General features: G+C 45.5%; 1 pseudogene; it reads right to left on the bottom strand.

Moving 5' to 3' along the window:
- LOC120023236 overlaps positions 1–17,298 on the bottom strand; it is a 125,273-nt pseudogene that overhangs the window by 78,727 nt on the left and 29,248 nt on the right.

The raw sequence follows: 17,298 nt of genomic DNA, 5'->3' as shown, positions 1-17,298 counted from the left end.
CACACACTACTGAGCCTCATTTTGACTTGTTTTAAGGACATTACATCAAAGTTGGATCAGCCTGTAGTATGGGTTTCCACTTTAATTTTGAGTGTGACTCCAAATCCAGACCTCCATAAATTTGACTTCCATTGATAATTTTTGTGTGATTTTGTTGTCAGCACATTCAACTATGTAAAGAAAAAAGTATTTAATAAGAATAGTTCATTCATTCAGATCTAGGATGTGTTATTTTAGTGTTCCCTTTATTTTTTTGAGCAGTGTATATATAATGGCTTCATACTGTGTTCATGGAGCGCCGTTTCTTGAAGCAGTAAATTCCCTGCCCAGTAGCACTTTTCGTAAGGGGATGATTCTGCGCAATGTACTTGCGCACGAGTTGTGCGTTGTGAGCGGGTGGAGGTTCAAGGGGGAGTTGAGGGACTTTAAATCCTCGGTTCTCGGTGTGTTTGAAAAGACTTTCATACAGAATGGGAGAATAGCATCTGTGTCATCTTCTCCTCCGAAGTCGTTCAGGGTCCATAAGGAGGCCGTTATCCTTCTTGGCGGTATGTCAGCTGAAAACACAAAAATAGCTTTTAATATAGGGTGCACACTTTTTGTTTTTAATGTATAAATATTCTTATGTATTTTATTCTTGGACTTACATCTACAATAATGTGATGGGGACTGGCTGCATGCATTTTGCTCCTCTGAACCCCCTTCTAACGAAGGCTGTTCCAGATCATTTTATTCCCCTGAGCAACTGCGTAAAGGATGGATACCCTACAAACGTTAGATAATATTAACATATATTTATCCGATATATATATACATTTTAAATTATAAGAATACGTGCATTTGACATATTACCTAAAAAAATCATTGCCCCCCGTTTAAAAAAACATATAACGCCGGTTTAATATTACAATAATATCCATACCATTCCCCGCCTTCAAATCTAATATATTATTTTCACTGAGTTATTTTCACTAACTCACCTTCAGAAAGCTCCATTGGGACGGATTCACGGATTATCTTTTAGCTGTTCTGGGCAGATAACTCTTCTGGGCTGTTGGCCTTGTCTGGAGTTGCGCTTTTGGTCGTTCATACAGAGGGGATAGTATCTGTTGTCACTCGCTCCGCGGTCTTGGCTCAAAGGCGAGATATTCTGTAATGATCTTACAGAGCAGGGGTGACGTTTTTTCGGACGGCAGGACCTCTGAATGTTTAGAGTCCCCAAAACCACAGGTGGTTGTCTGTATTTCCTTTTGATTTCCTACAACATCATGGGTAGCAGCTTGGGGGGTGTCCGATATAAATTTAAGGCCTGGGTGGGGGTCGTTTGTATATGGGCTGATTATAAATAACATATGGTTTAAACCGTAGGAGTTTGTCTAGACAAGATATATTCTGCAGGTGTCACGATCGTCTTGATGAGGAAGAGTGGACCAAGGCGCAGCGTGATACAAATACATCTTCTTTTATTAGAGAAGACGAAACACGAAACGAACACTTTTACAAATACTAAACAAAACAACAAACGACCGTGAAGCTACAAACGAAAGTGCATACACAAGCTACTAACGTTAGACATAGACAATTACCCACAACAGCCTAATGCCTATGGCTGCCTTAAATATGGCTCCCAATCAGAGACAATGAAAGACAGCTGTCTCTGATTGAGAACCACTCAGGCAACCATAGGCATACCTAGACACCTACACTGAACACAACCCCATAATCTCTACAAAACCCCCTATACAATACAACCACCCAAGACGAGACAAATACACACAAACATCCCCCCTGTCACACCCTGACCTAACTAAAATAATACAGAAAACAAAGATAACTAAGGCCAGGGCGTGACAGTACCCCCCCCAAAGGTGCGGACTCTGGCCGCAAAACCTGACACAGAAGGGGAGGGTCCGGGTGGGCCTTCCTACGGCGGCGGCTCGCGTGCGGGACGTGGCCCCCACTCCACCATAGTTAATACCCGCTTTGGTGGCTCTGGCAGATCCTGGCTGACTGGCGGCTCTGGCAGATCCTGGCTGGCTGGCGGCTCTGGCAGATCCTGGCTGGCTGGCGGCTCTGGCAGATCCTGGCTGGCTGGCGGCTCTGGCTGCTCCTGGCTGGCGGGCGGCTCTGGCTGCTCCTGGCTGGCGGGCGGCTCTGGCTGCTCCTGGCTGGCGGGCGGCTCTGGCTGCTCCTGGCTGGCGGGCGGCTCTGGCTGCTCCTGGCTGGCGGGCGGCTCTGGCTGCTCCTGGCTGGCGGGCGGCTCTGGCTGCTCCTGGCTGGCGGGCGGCTCTGGCGGCTCCTGTCTGGCGGGCGGCTCTGGCGGCTCTGGGCAGACGGGCGGCGCAGGTGGCGCTTGGCAGACGGACGGCTCAGACGGCGTTGGGCAGGCGGGCAGTGCAGGCGACGCTGGGCAGACGGACAGCGCAGACGGCTCTGGGCAGACGGACAGCGCAGACGGCTCTGGGCAGACGGCAGACTCTGGCCGGCTGAGGCGCACAGTAGGCCTGGTGCGTGGTACCGGAACTGGAGGTACCGGGCTAAGGACACGCACCTCAAGGCTAGTGCGGGGAGCAGCAACAGGACGCACAGGACTCTGGAGACGCACAGGAGGCTTGGTGCGTGGTGCCGGAACTGGTGGTACCGGGCTGGAGACACGCACCATAGGGCGAGTGCGTGGAGGAGGAACAGGGCTCTGGAGACACACTGGAAGCCTGGTGCGTGGTGTTGGCACTGGTGGTACTGGGCTGGGAGGTGGCGCCGGATATACCGGACCGTACTGGCGCCCTTGAGCACTGAGCCTGCCCAACCTTACCTGGTTGAATGCTCCCCGTAGCCCGACCAGTGCGGGGAGGTGGAATAACCCGCACTGGGCTGTGTTGGCGAACCGGGGACACCATGCGTAAGGCTGGTGCCATGTATGCCGGCCCGAGGAGACGCACTGGTGACCAGACGCGTTGAGCCGGCTTCATGGCACCTGGCTCAATGCTCAATCTAGCCCTGCCAGTGCGGGGAGGTGGAATAACCCGCACCGGGCTATGCACACGTACAGGAGACACAATGCGCTCTACCGCATAACACGGTGTCTGCCAACCCCCCCAAGACATTTTTGGGTTTGACTCGCGGGCTTCCAGCCTTGCTTCCGTGCTGCCTCCTCATATCGCCTCCTCTCGGCTTTAGCTGCCTCCAGCTCTTCACGAGGGAGGCGATATTCTCCCGGTTGTGCCCAAGGTCCCTTACCATCCAGTATCTCCTCCCAAGTCCAAGAATCCTGTATGCGCTGCTCCTGCTGCTGCTTATCACGCTGCTTGGTCCTGGTATGGTGGGTAATTCTGTCACAATCGTCTTGATGAGGAAGAGTGGACCAAGGCGCAGCGTGATACAAATACATCTTCTTTTATTAGAGAAGACGAAACACGAAACGAACACTTTTACAAATACTAAACAAAACAACAAACGACCGTGAAACTACAAACGAAAGTGCATACACAAGCTACTAACGTTAGACATAGACAATTACCCACAACAACCTAATGCCTATGGCTGCCTTAAATATGGCTCCCAATCAGAGACAATGAAAGACAGCTGTCTCTGATTGAGAACCACTCAGGCAACCATAGACATACCTAGACACCTACACTGAACACAACCCCATAATCTCTACAAAACCCCCTATACAATACAACCACCCAAGACGAGACAAATACACACAAACATCCCCCCTGTCACACCCTGACCTAACTAAAATAATACAGAAAACAAAGATAACTAAGGCCAGGGTGTCACGACTTCCGCCGAAGTCGGCCCTTCTCCTTGTTCGGGTGGTGTTCGGCGGTCGACGTCACCGGCTTTCTAGTCACCATCGATCTATTTTTCAGTTTCGTTTTGTTTTGTCTGTATTATACACACCTGGTTTCAATTCCCCCATGTTCCCTATTTAACCCTCTGGCTTTCATTTCTGTTTTGTCCGTGATTGTTTGTGCGTTAGTGGTTGTGGTTTATACGTGTATGTATCTGATTATTTCCATTTGTGGAATTTTGCCTTATTTTTGAGTAAAACACTGTGGTTTCGCTCAACACCTGTGTCCTGCGTTTGACTCCGAATATTCTCCGCACACAACCCTGACACAGGGCGTGACAGCAGGGGTTGTTTGACTTTTTAGCCCCCCACGTCCTTGGGGGTGAGATAAATACGTATTTGAAAGGCATGTGTGGTAAATGAATCGAAAGTGCCCATTTGAAGAGACGCACATCTTTTTTGGTTTCAAACGCCCCATGCAGAGACACACACCCCTCCCCTTTTGTTTTTGAAACACACACACACCTACACTCGCACACACACGCCCGCACACACACCTACACTCGCACACACACACACGCCCGCACACACACACACGCGCACGTCTTTCCGGAAAGCCTTTTTTCTCAGGGACAGATTGGGAGAGAGAGGGCGCGTGATATTCCTTTCGTTAAATGGCGAGATACCTCTTTAAAACCATTTATTTAATACATAATATTTAGTACAGACCTTTTCAAAACATCTTATAATTAATCCAAAACAATTTTACTGCTCAATATTGAAACATGCACGGATGTTTTATTTATAAACAGTGGTTGTACAACAGTTATACATCATTACCAGACAGTATTAAACTTTTAATAACCTTTAATGTTTATAACATAACGTTGTAGGAAAGACTGTATTCGTATAAAATTCTCCGCGACAGACCGGGGCTTAAGAGAAAAGACAGCTTCCCCGTTCCTTAAGGGTTGAGATATAGCATTAATCCCCTTTAATTCTAAATCTTTAGTACATACAGTTTAAACATGTTATAATTAATTAAACATTTTTACTATTCATTTATTACAGATAAAGGGCCTGGTTAGCCCTGACCCCCACCTGTCTCCAATTCACCCGCGTCAAGAGAGGCTCTCTTGCTCGCAGGATATCCCACATACGATCCGTCAAGGCTCCGTAAGTTTTCACTCCAGGGATAGATCAAACGTCTGGCATGTAGATCCTGGGTATGTCTTAAGGATAGACGCGGCCAGCGCCGTAATTGTTCACGATTTTGGAAAAGACTGTCCAGCTTATTCATCAGGGTTACGAATATAGGGTAATCAATCCATTTAAAGCTAAACACTGGCATAAAAAAGTTTACATCCTTGCAGGCTTTGGAAAATACATATGAACTGACAGACTTCGTCGCATTTGTACTGTCAAATTGTTCACATGCTAAAATTGTCACTTTGGAGTCGGGGCTATATGCCATTGAAGCGATTCTTAGGGCCTTCAAATCACTGCGCCCGCACACAAGTTCTTCCATTGCATATCCTGGCAGGGTTGTACCACTCAGGGCCTGTTCAATTTGACAGAGCGCTAGCCTTATCTTAAGCCATTCCCTCATACGCAGCGCAGGAGAAAAACTCCCGGGTTTTGCATGATAAAGGGGTTTGGGGCCGCTGTCTGTGAATATCTTAACAGTAGAATCCTCAGGTTGGAATATGTAAGACATATTTCCATCACTCGTAGCCAAAACTCCTTTAAAACATTCAGGGGCCTCACCCAAAACGTCCTCGATGCTTTTATCATTGGGTTCGTGACAAGAGACGCATAGCACCCCGAGAATTGGACTAATTTTCTGTTTAATGTTCTGGGTTTTATTTTTAAAATCTTGTTTAGTGTTCTGGGGCCGCATGTCTTGTTCTGGGCTTTATTTATAATGCGTCTGCCGCAAATACAACCCCCCAGACATTCCTACTTCATAGACAACAACCCTAAGGGCAATAAAATAGGGTGGGTGTGGGGTCATCCTCTATGAAACGTTCAAACACATCCCCCTCACCCCCCCTCCCCCAGTTCAACCAGGTCCCTACACATCAATCATCATGACAACTTCAAAGGAATAGGTGCAATATAGATATAAAATAACACCCCCTCTAACACGTGACAACAGGAACAGGATGTCCTGGCCGGATGCCCATATTTGGGCATGTACGCGTCATCCGGACATAGGGTCATAAATCAGACGTTTGACCCGTGCCGTCTACTTTATTCTCTCTGTTACATTTTATATAGAGTGGTGGATAGTGGATACATATTATATATAGTGGATACATTTTATATATAGTGGTGGATAGTGGATACATATTATATATAGTGGATACATTTTATATAGAGTGGTTGATAGTGGATACATTTTATAAAGAGTGGATACATTTTATAGATAGTGGATTTCTGAATACTTCTGGCCGTTCTTTGACTTTGCAGAGTCTCACAACTCAATCGCTGGTTGAAAACTGTTTTCTGCCCCTCCCAAAAGATAGAATTTGTAGATAATTGGCCCTCTTTCTGGGACTCACCCACAAACAGGACCACGCCTGACCTGCTGAGGAGTGACGGACTCCATCCTAGCTGGAGGGGTGCTCTCATCTTATCTACCAACATAGACAGGGCTCTAACTCCTCTAGCTCCACAATGAAATAGGGTGCAGGCCAGGCAGCAGGCTGTTAGCCAACCTGCCAGCTTAGTGGAGTCTGCCACTAGCATAGTCAGTGTAGTCAGCTCAGCCATCCCCATTGAGACTGTGTCTGTGCCTCGACCTAGGTTGGGCAAAACTAAACATGGCGGTGTTCGCCTTAGCAATCTCATTAGGATAAAGACCTCCTCCATTCCTGCCATTATTGAAAGAGATCGTGATACCTCACATCTCAAAATAGGGTTGCTAAATGTTAGATCGCTCACTTCAAAGGCAGTTATAGTCAATGAACTAATCACTGATCATAATCTTGATGTGATTGGCCTGACTGAAACATGGCTTAAGCCTGATGAATTTACTGTGTTAAATGAGGCCTCACCTCCTGGTTACACTAGTGACCATATCCCCCGTGCATCCCGCAAAGGCGGAGGTGTTGCTAACATTTACGATAGCAAATTTCAATTTACAAAAAAGAAAATGACGTTTTCGTCTTTTCAGCTTCTAGTCATGAAATCTCTGAAAGAGCTGCTTCATGTGCTTGGCCCTCCTATGTTGAACATAATAAACGGCTCTCTATCCACCGGATGTGTACCAAACTCACTAAAAGTGGCAGTAATAAAGCCTCTCTTGAAAAAGCCAAACCTTGACCCGGAAAATATAAAAAACTATCGGCCTATATCGAATCTTCCATTCCTCTCAAAAATTTTAGAAAAAGCTGTTGCGCAGCAACTCACTGCCTTCCTGAAGACAAACAATGTATACGAAATGCTTCAGTCTGGTTTTAGACCCCATCATAGCACTGAGACTGCACTTGTGAAGGTGGTAAATTACCTTTTAATGGCGTCAGACCGAGGCTCTGCATCTGTCCTCGTGCTACTAGACCTTAGTGCTGCCTTTGACACCATCGATCACCACATTCTTTTGGAGAGACTGGAAACCCAAATTGGCCTACACGAACAAGTTCTGGCCTGGGTTAGATCTTATCTGTCGGAAAGATATCAGTTTGTCTCTGTGAATGGTTTGTCCTTTGACAAATCAACTGTACATTTCGGTGTTCCTCAAGGTTCCGTTTTAGGACCACTATTGTTTTCACTATATATTTTACCTCTTGGGTAAAAACATAATGTTAACTTTCACTGCTATGCGGATGACACACAGCTGTACATTTCAATGAAACATGGTGAAGCCCCAAAATTGCCCTCGCTAGAAGCCTGTGTTTCAGACATAAGGAAGTGGATGGCTGAAAACTTTCTACTTTTAAACTCGGACAAAACAGAGATGCTTGTTCTAGGTCCCAAGAAACAAAGAGATCTTCTGTTAAATCTGACAATTAATCTTGATGGTTATAAAGTCGTCTCAAATAAAACTGTGAAGGACCTCGGCGTTACTCTTGACCCTGATCTCTCTTTTGACGAACATATCAAGACTGTTTCAAGGACAGCTTTTTTCCATCTACGTAACATTGCAAAAATCAGAAAATGATGCAGAAAAATTTATCCATGCATTTGTTACTTCTAGGTTAGACTACTGCAATGCTCTACTTTCCGGCTACCCGGATAAAGCACTAAATAAACTTCAGTTAGTGCTAAATACGGCTGCTAGAATCCTGACTAGAACCAAGAAATTTGATCATATTACTCCAGTGCTAGCTTCCCTACACTGGCTTCCTGTTAAGGCAAGGGCTGATTTCAAGGTTTTACTGTTAACCTATAAAGCGTTACATGGGCTTGCTCCTACCTATCTTTCCGAGTTGGTCCTGCCGTACATACCTACACGTACGCTACGGTCACAAGACGCAGGCCTCCTAATTGTCCCTAGAATTTCTAAGCAAACAGCTGGAGGCAGGGCTTTCTCCTATAGATCTCCATTTTTATGGAACGGTCTGCCTACCCATGTGAGAGACGCAGACTCGGTCTCAACCTTTAAGTCTTTACTGAAGACTTTCCTCTTCAGTAGGTCATATGATTGAGTGTAGTCTGGCCCAGGAGTGTGAAGGTGAACGGAAAGGCTCTGGAGCAACGAACCGCCCTTGCTGTCTCTGCCTGGCCGGTTCCCCTCTCTCCACTGGGATTCTCTGCCTCTAACCCTATTACAGGGGCTGAGTCACTGGCTTACTGGTGCTCTTTCATGCCGTCCCTAGGAGGGGTGCGTCACTTGAGTGGGTTGAGTTACTGACGTGATCTTCCTGTCTGGGTTGGCGCCCCCCCTTGGTTTGTGCTGTGGTGGAGATCTTTGTGGGCTATACTCGGCCTTGTCTCAGGATTGTAAGTTGGTGGTTGAAGATATCCCTCTAGTGGTGCGGGGGCTGTGCTTTAGCAAAGTGGGTGGGGTTATATCCTTCCTGTTTGGCCCTGTCCGGGGGTATCATCGGTTGGGGCCACAGTGTCTCCTGACCCCTCCTGTCTCAGCCTCCAGTATTTATGCTGCAGTAGTTTATGTGTCGGGGGGCTAGGGTCAGTTGGTTATATCTGGAGTACTTCTCCTGTCTTATCCAGTGTCCTGTGTGAATTTAAGTATGCTCTCTCTAATTCTCTCCTTCTCTCTTTCTTTCTCTCTCTCGGAGGACCTGAGCCCTAGGACCATACGTCAGGACTACCGGGCATGATGACTCCTTGCTGTCCCCAGTCCACCTGGCCTTGCTGCTATTCCAGTTTCAACTGTTCTGCCTGCGGTTATGGAACCCCTACCTGTCCCAGACCTGCTGTTTTCAACTCTTAATGATCGGCTATGAAAAGCCAACTGACATTTATTCCTGATTATTATTTAACCATGCTTGTCATTTATGAACATTTTGAAAATCTTGGCTCTCTCTAATTCTCTCCTTCTCTCTTTCTTTCTCTCTCTCGGAGGACCTGAGCCCTAGGACCATACGTCAGGACTACCGGGCATGATGACTCCTTGCTGTCCCCAGTCCACCTGGCCTTGCTGCTATTCCAGTTTCAACTGTTCTGCCTGCGGTTATGGAACCCCTACCTGTCCCAGACCTGCTGTTTTCAACTCTTAATGATCGGCTATGAAAAGCCAACTGACATTTATTCCTGATTATTATTTGACCATGCTTGTCACTTATGAACATTTTGAACATCTTGGCCATGTTCTGTTATAATCTCCACCCGGCACAGCCAGAAGAGGACTGGCCACCCCTCATAGCCTGGTTCCTCTCTAGGTTTCTTCCTAGGTTTTGGCCTTTCTAGGGAGTTTTTCCTAGCCACCGTGCTTCTACACCTGCATTGCTTGCTGTTTGGGGTTTTAGGCTGGGTTTCTGTACAGCACTTCGAGATATTAGCTGATGTACGAAGGGCTATATAAAATAAACTTGATTTGATTTGATTTGATCTGTAAATAGCCCACCAAACTACCTCATCTCCATATTGTTATTATATTTTTTGCTCCTTTGCACCCCAGTATCTCTACTTGCACATTCATATTCTGCACATCTATCATTCCAGTGTTTAATTGCTAAATTGTATTTACTTCCCCACTACGGCCTATTTATTGCCTTACCTCCCCAATCTTACCTCATTTGCACACACTGTATATAGATTTCTTCTTTTGTGTTATTGACTGTACATTTGTTTACTCCATGTGTAACTCTGTGTTGTTGTTTGTGTAGCACTGCTTTGCTTTATCTTGGCCAGGTCGCAGTTGTAAATGAGAACTTGTTCTCAACTTGCCTACCTGGTTAAATAAAGGTGAAATAAAATAAAAATAATAATAATATATATACAGTGAGGGAAAAAAGTATTTGATCCCCTGCTGATTTTGTACGTTTGCCCACTGACAAAGAAATGATCAGTCTATAATTTTAATGGTAGGTTTATTTGAACAGTGAGAGACAGAATAACAACAAAAAAATCCAGAAAAACACATGTCAAAAATGTTATAAATTGATTTGCATTTTAATGAGGGAAATAAGTATTTGACCCCCTCTCAATCAGAAAGATTTCTGGCTCCCAGGTGTCATTTATACAGGTAACGAGCTGAGATTAGGAGCACAGTCTTAAAGGGAGTGCTCCTAATCTTAGTTTGTTACCTGTATAAAAGACACCTGTCCACAGAAGCAATCAATCAATCAGATTCCAAACTCTCCACCATGGCCAAGTCCAAAGAGCTCTCCAATGATGTCAGGGACAAGATTATAGACCTACACAAGGCTGGAATGGGCTACAAGACCATCGCCAAGCAGCTTGGTGAGAAGGTGACTACAGTTGGTGCGATTATTCGCAAATGGAAGAAACATAAAAGAACTGTCAATCTCCCTTGGCCTGGGGCTCCATGCAAGATATCACCTCGTGGAGTTGCAATGATCATGAGAACGGTGAGGAATCAGCCCAGAACTACACGGGAGGATCTTGTCAATGATCTCAAGGCAGCTGGGACCATAGTCACCAAGAAAACAATTGGTAACACACTACGCCGTGAAGGACTGAAATCCTGCAGCGCCCGCAAGGTCCCCCTGCTCAAGAAAGCACATATATATGCCCGTCTGAAGTTTGCCAATGAAAATCTGAATGATTCAGAGGACAACTGGGTGAAAATGTTGTGGTCAGATGAGACCAAAATGGAGCTCTTTGGCATCAACTCAACTCGCTGTGTTTGGAGGAGGAGGAATGCTGCCTATGACCCCAAGAACACCATCCCCACCGACAAACATGGAGGTGGAAACATTATGCTTTGGGGGTGTTTTTCTGCTTAGGGAACAGGACAACTTCACCACATCAAAGGGACGATGGACGGGGCCATGTACCATCAAATCTTGGGTGAGAACCTCACCTCAATGGTGAATATGTGCATGTCTGTCCTGTCTGTCTGTCCTGTCCTGTCCTGTCCTGTCCTGTCTGTCCTGTCTGTCTGTCTGTCTCAGAGCTGGTATGGTCATTTGTGTGTAAGGTTGTCAGTTGATAGGTGTCAATACCCTAGCTCAACACTTCTCTATGGATCAGACACACTGCAATGTTCCCACACCTACACAGCTAACAGTCTCCCACTGAACGAACTAACCACACAAACACACGCCTTCTCTGACTGCATGTGTTTATGTGCTTAATGCAAGAAAGTATCTCATAAGTGTGTGAGCATTTGTTATGTTATCGATGCGTCACACTGTAACTTTGGAGAAATGTTGACTAGGGTTCAGCTCAGAGAGCTAAACTGCCCGGTTATACCAAAAGAGTGAGCGGCCTGCTCCTCTCCCCCGTGTCCATCCGTCTGTCTGTGTCTGTCTGTCTGTGTGTCTGTCTATGTGTATAACGTGGTGGCGCGTATCCGTTTGCAAATGAGGGTTTCATCAAGACTTAATACGTATTTGCTGTTAGGCCTCATTTTCATAAATCAGCTCAAACTGATACAGCACTGACAGTAAGGAATCTGTGTGTGTGTGTGTGTGGTGTGTGTGTGTGTTGGCAGGGCTACAGTAAATGCAAGACTGCAGCAGGCAGCATTCTAAGACTTGATTTGCTAATGAGAAGTGACCTGGTTTTTCAGATGCCTAACAGCTAGAGGAAGCATAGACAATGCATCCCAAATGGCAACCTATTCCCTATGTAGTGCACTACTTTTGACCAGGGCCCATAGGCATTTGGTCTAAAGTAGTGCACTATATAACAGTAGGGAATAGGGTACTATTTTGGATGCACTCCTTGCATCGATCCAGTTAGTGTGTACACTAGACATCTCTTAACCAACCAAGCATTTTCCTCTGCTCTATTTAACAAGCCACTTCAATAAAGGCATATTATGAAGAATTGCCTTGGTCCTGCTGTTTTTTTTGTAAGATCCATTTACTGCTCAGTACCAAAGGCCTCCTCCTAATTCACTGCAACCATGATTGACCACTTTACAAAGGGGGAAAATAATTATACAAAAAGAATGCTGGCAGATGTTTTTATCGCAACGCTCAACTTTAAATATCTATGAGCAGAGAGAGCAACACGAGATTCACAGGCAGGCACAGTGCTGCATTATTCATGAGTTTAGCACCCTTAACGACAGATAATTACCGCTACTCACAGCTTACACATTAGCCATGTATGCAGCTGGCTATTTACTGAAGACGTGTCCTTCTTAGCGTTGGCATTCTCGAGGATAGAAAAAGCACCTTCCCACTGGAAATGCTGTGTGTGTGCGTGATTTGTATGTAGTGTGTGTTTTGTATTAATGTATTTGCACCACTATACCAGTGTGTGTGTGTTATTAGTGAGAGAGAGACGTGTGGAGGTAGGGAGGGAGGCTGGGTGCATGTTTACATGAAAGAGACACTGTGTTGCATCATCTATGAACTATTATCTTCAGCAGCAGCAGTAGTGGCAGCCTCCTCTCTTTATCTCTTCTCCTCTCTGGTTTTTAAGTGGTTTCCTCCATTTTCCATGTGAAAAATCCACCTTGCCCTATACAGTGGGTATGTCCCTATTCCATATCATGCACTACTTAAATCAGAGCCCTATGGGAATAGGTTGCCATTTGGGACACAACCAATGCTTCCCAGGCAGACTGTGGTATGGATGGTTCCCCCCAGGAGAACCAGACAGTACAGAGGGGTGCTTGAGGAGGATTTATTTGATCAAGACACCATCAATTCAGTATAACTTCCGTGAGAGATGAAGAATGCATTTATGGGCATTGGGCAATAGCAAAAGGAGTGTTGAGAGTTGTTTTTTTGAAGCGTGTCACATAGATGTGTACTGTGAACGTTAGAGAAGCCATGTGGCTGCTACAGCTGTGTCTGTTAACATTCCTGTGAGCCCTAATCATGTCAGTGGTGTGCATCCCAAATGGTGTGGTTGTGAGATGAGCTCTAAGCATGCTGGGATAGTCATAATGTCAGTATGGGGGCGGGGCTAAGAGAGATAGGAGGCTATCATCCATCTTCAGGTCTGACTGAAACACAGCCAGCATGCTCACAAAATCACATGCACACTCCGACAGAGCTTTACCACCACACCCCTACCAGGAGATAAGGGAGCATAACCTCCATATCAACACCCATAACTAGCTACTCACACACACTACTGCTCTAACCAACAGGGGAGCTAGCCGGGAGGTACCAAACTATGGCTAACTAGATCAAAGCACAGCAGCTATGGACATAGGAATCCATCCCACACCGTCTCCAATTCAAGCCATTGGGCCTGCTGAGTCCAATCACTTTTCCACTGGCAGGCTTGAGGCTTGCAGACCTGCCAACCTTGAAGTAGAGTACCACTGATGGCACACTTGCGACATCCATACTGCTCAAATCATAGGAAAATGCACTTTTTTTTGCCTAATAATGATTTTTGCAGAAGACTGCCTCAGTAGGAATGGTAACTATTGACTGTTAATAATATGGGTACTTGGCTGTTCTTCAGTAGCTAACTAGAATGTTTTGTTGTAATGTTTATCCCCTTTTTCTCCCCAATTTTATGATTACGATCTTGTCTCTTCGTTGCAACTCCCCAACGGGCTCGGGAGGTGAAGGTCGAGTCATGCATCCTCCGAAACATGACCCACCAAGCCGCACTTCTTAACACCCACTCGCTTTACCCAGAAACCAGCTGCACCAATGTGTCGGAGGAAACACTGTTCAACTGACGACCGAAGTCAGCCTGCAGGCGCCCGGCCCGCGATGAGCCAAGCTAAGCCCCCCCGGCCAAACCCTCCCTTAACTCAGATGACGCTGGGCTAATTGTGCGCCGCCCTATGGGACTCCCAGTCACGACCGATTGTGACGCAGCCTGGGATCAAACCCCAGGCTCTAGTGACACCGCAACACTGCGATGCAGTGCCTTATTTCTCGGGAGGCCCTAGAAATAAATGTAACTGTAGAACTGACTATCACATCATTAGTAGCCTACTGTTGACATACAGCTACAGTTGAAGTCGGAAGTTTACATACACTTAGATTGGAGTCATTAAAACTTGTTTTTCAACCACTCCACAAATTTCTTGTTAACAAACTATAGTTTTGGCAAGTCGGTTAGGACATCTACTTTGTGCATGACACAAGTAATTTTTCCAACAATTGTTTACAGACAGATTATTTCACTTATAATTCACTGTATCACAATTCCAGTGGGTCAGACGTTTACATACACTAAGTTGACTGTGCCTTTAAACAGCTTAGAAAATTCCAGAAAACGATGTCATGGCTTTAGAAGCTTCTGATAGGCTAATTGACATCATTTGAGACAATTGGAGGTGTACCTGTGGATGTATTTCAAGGCCTACCTTCAAGCTCAGTGCCTCTTTGCTTGACATCATGGGAAAATCAAAAGAAATCAGGCAGAAAAAAAATTGTAGACCTCCACAAGTCTGATTCATCCTTGGGAGCAATTTCCAAACGCCTGAAGGTACCACGTTCATTTGTACAAACAATAGTATGCAAGTATAAACACCATGGGACCACGCAGCCGTCATACCGCTCAGGAATGAGACGTGTTCTGTCTCCTAGAGATTAATGTACTTTGGTGCGAAAAGTGCAAATCAATCCCAGAACAACAGCAAAGGACCTTGTGAAGATGCTGGAGGAAACAGGTACAAAAGTATCTATATCCACAGTAAAACGAGTCCTATATCAACATAACCTGAAAGACCGCTTAGCAAGGAAGAAGCCACTGCTCCAAAACCGCTGTAAAAAAGCCAGACTACGGTTTGCAACTGCACATGGAGAAATGTCCTCTGGTCTGATTAAACAAAAATAGAACTGTTTGGCCATAATGATTATCGTTATGTTTGGAGGAAAAGGGGGAGGCTTGCAAGCCGAAGAACACCATCCCAACCGTGAAGCACGGGGGTGGCAGCATCATGTTGTGGGGGTGCTTTGCTGCAGAAGGGACTGGTGCACTTCACAAAATAGATGGCATCATGAGGCAGAAAAATTATGTGGATATATTGAAGCAACATCTCAAGACATCAGTCAGGAAGTTAAAACTTGGTCACAAATGGGTCTTCCAAATGGACAATGACCCCAAGCATACTTCCAAAGTTGTGGCAAAATGGCTTAAGGACAACAAAGTCAAGGTATTGGAGTGGCCATCACAAAGCCCTGACCTCAATCCCATAGAAAATTTGTGGGCAGAACTGAAAAAGCGTGTGCGAGCAAGGAGGCCTACAAACCTGACTCAGTTACACCAGCTCTGTCAGGAGGAATGGGCCAAAAGCTTGTGGAAGGCTACCCGAAACATTTGACCCATGCTAAACAATTTAAAGGCAATGCTTCCAAATACCAATTGAGTGTATGTAAACTACTGACCCACTGGGAATGTGATAAAAGAAATAAAACTGAAATAAATCATTCTCTCTACTATTATTCTGACATTTCACATTCTTAACATAAAGGGGTGATCCTAACTGACCTAAAACAGGGAATTTTTACAAGGATTAAATGTCAGGAATTGTGAAAAACTGAGTTTAAATGTATTTGGCTAAGGTGTATGTAAACGTCTGACTTCAACTGTATATAAAGAGGACAGATCAAGAACTGATTAATTAACATAGGCCTACTAATCTTAAAAGTCTAGCATAACTTTCTGTGAAGGACGGTATAAGCGGAACAGATCTCTCTGCCATGTTTGTTTCCATCCACTCAGAGACGCACACTGAAGAACTACCGCAACACTGCACATGTTTCCTTCATCATCAATGCGCTCACGCCTACTACCTTTGAGGAGATCAAAGCAGGTGCGGGCAATAAAGTGTTCTCGCTTAGTTGACTAAACGCTGTAACTAACTACCTTTTTCGTAATCTTGCCTTAGCTAAGGAGCTAACTACAACATTATAATGGTTATGAGCTTTACTAACACATACAATTATGGAAAATGTATTTGACAAACAGTTCGTTCTCCATTTTCCCTTTTTCATCACACATCAGTGGTATCAATGGACAAAGTAGGGAGCTGCCATCCAGCTGGAGGGCGAAGAGATATTTCCTCCTCGCCCTAGTACTCTGATTGGCTCAGTTTCAACTTCAGACGGTTGAGTCAAAAACCACAAAGTGCCAACTACAAGCCTATTTTTGTGTATTTTATGGTCGTTTTTCATACCGCGTATTTTCACCTCAAATTGTGTGCATGGTACGCAAAATACATGCAGGTTGGCAGGTCTGGGCTTGGCATCTTGGCTTTGAGTTGCAAGTCAACCTGAGTCTCTATGGTAATACAAGAGCATTGTTCTCTCTGGGGGGGATTGTAAGTCAAACACAGTGCTATTCTAGGGCAGAGAGGAGTGGAGGAATACCTACTATGCGTCCTGAGACAAACGGACCCTTGGATTGGAAGAAAGAGTGACAGTGGAGAGAGGGATGAGTGACAGTGGAGTGAGGGAAGAGTGACATTGGAGAGAGGGAAGAGCGACATTGGAGAGAGGGAAAAGCGACATTGGAGAGAGGGAAAAGCGACATTGGAGAGAGGGAAGAGTGACAGTGGAGAGAGGGAAGAGTGACAGGAAGCAGCAACACACACAGTGGGTTAGGGATGAATTCATAACAAGCCTGGATGTCAGTGTAGGATTATTCTACACACACGCTCTCACTCTCTTACCCATTTTTGAAGTGGATGACATGTGCTCTCTGAAGTCCCGTCTCCAGGAAGTATCCCAGCTCCTGCTCCTGGGCTACTGGACCTGGCTTTGGACTGCGGTTCTGCAACCCCGCACTGAGGGCCTGAAACACATCAAATTGACCAGAGAACAGAGGCTGGAGCATTGGAGCCACCTCTTGCACCACAATGCAATGCTTGAAGATGCAGAGAACAAAGTCAGCTTAGTGTCACATTCTGCATCAGCAATAGACTGGTACACTGTACATACGCAAATCAGCCAAACGTTTTAATTCAGAAACCACAATAT

The sequence above is a fragment of the Salvelinus namaycush genome, chromosome 28 (assembly GCF_016432855.1).
Source record: "Salvelinus namaycush isolate Seneca chromosome 28, SaNama_1.0, whole genome shotgun sequence".
Taxonomy (NCBI): Eukaryota; Metazoa; Chordata; class Actinopteri; order Salmoniformes; family Salmonidae; genus Salvelinus; species Salvelinus namaycush.
This window is presented reverse-complemented; position numbering and strand designations above follow the sequence as displayed.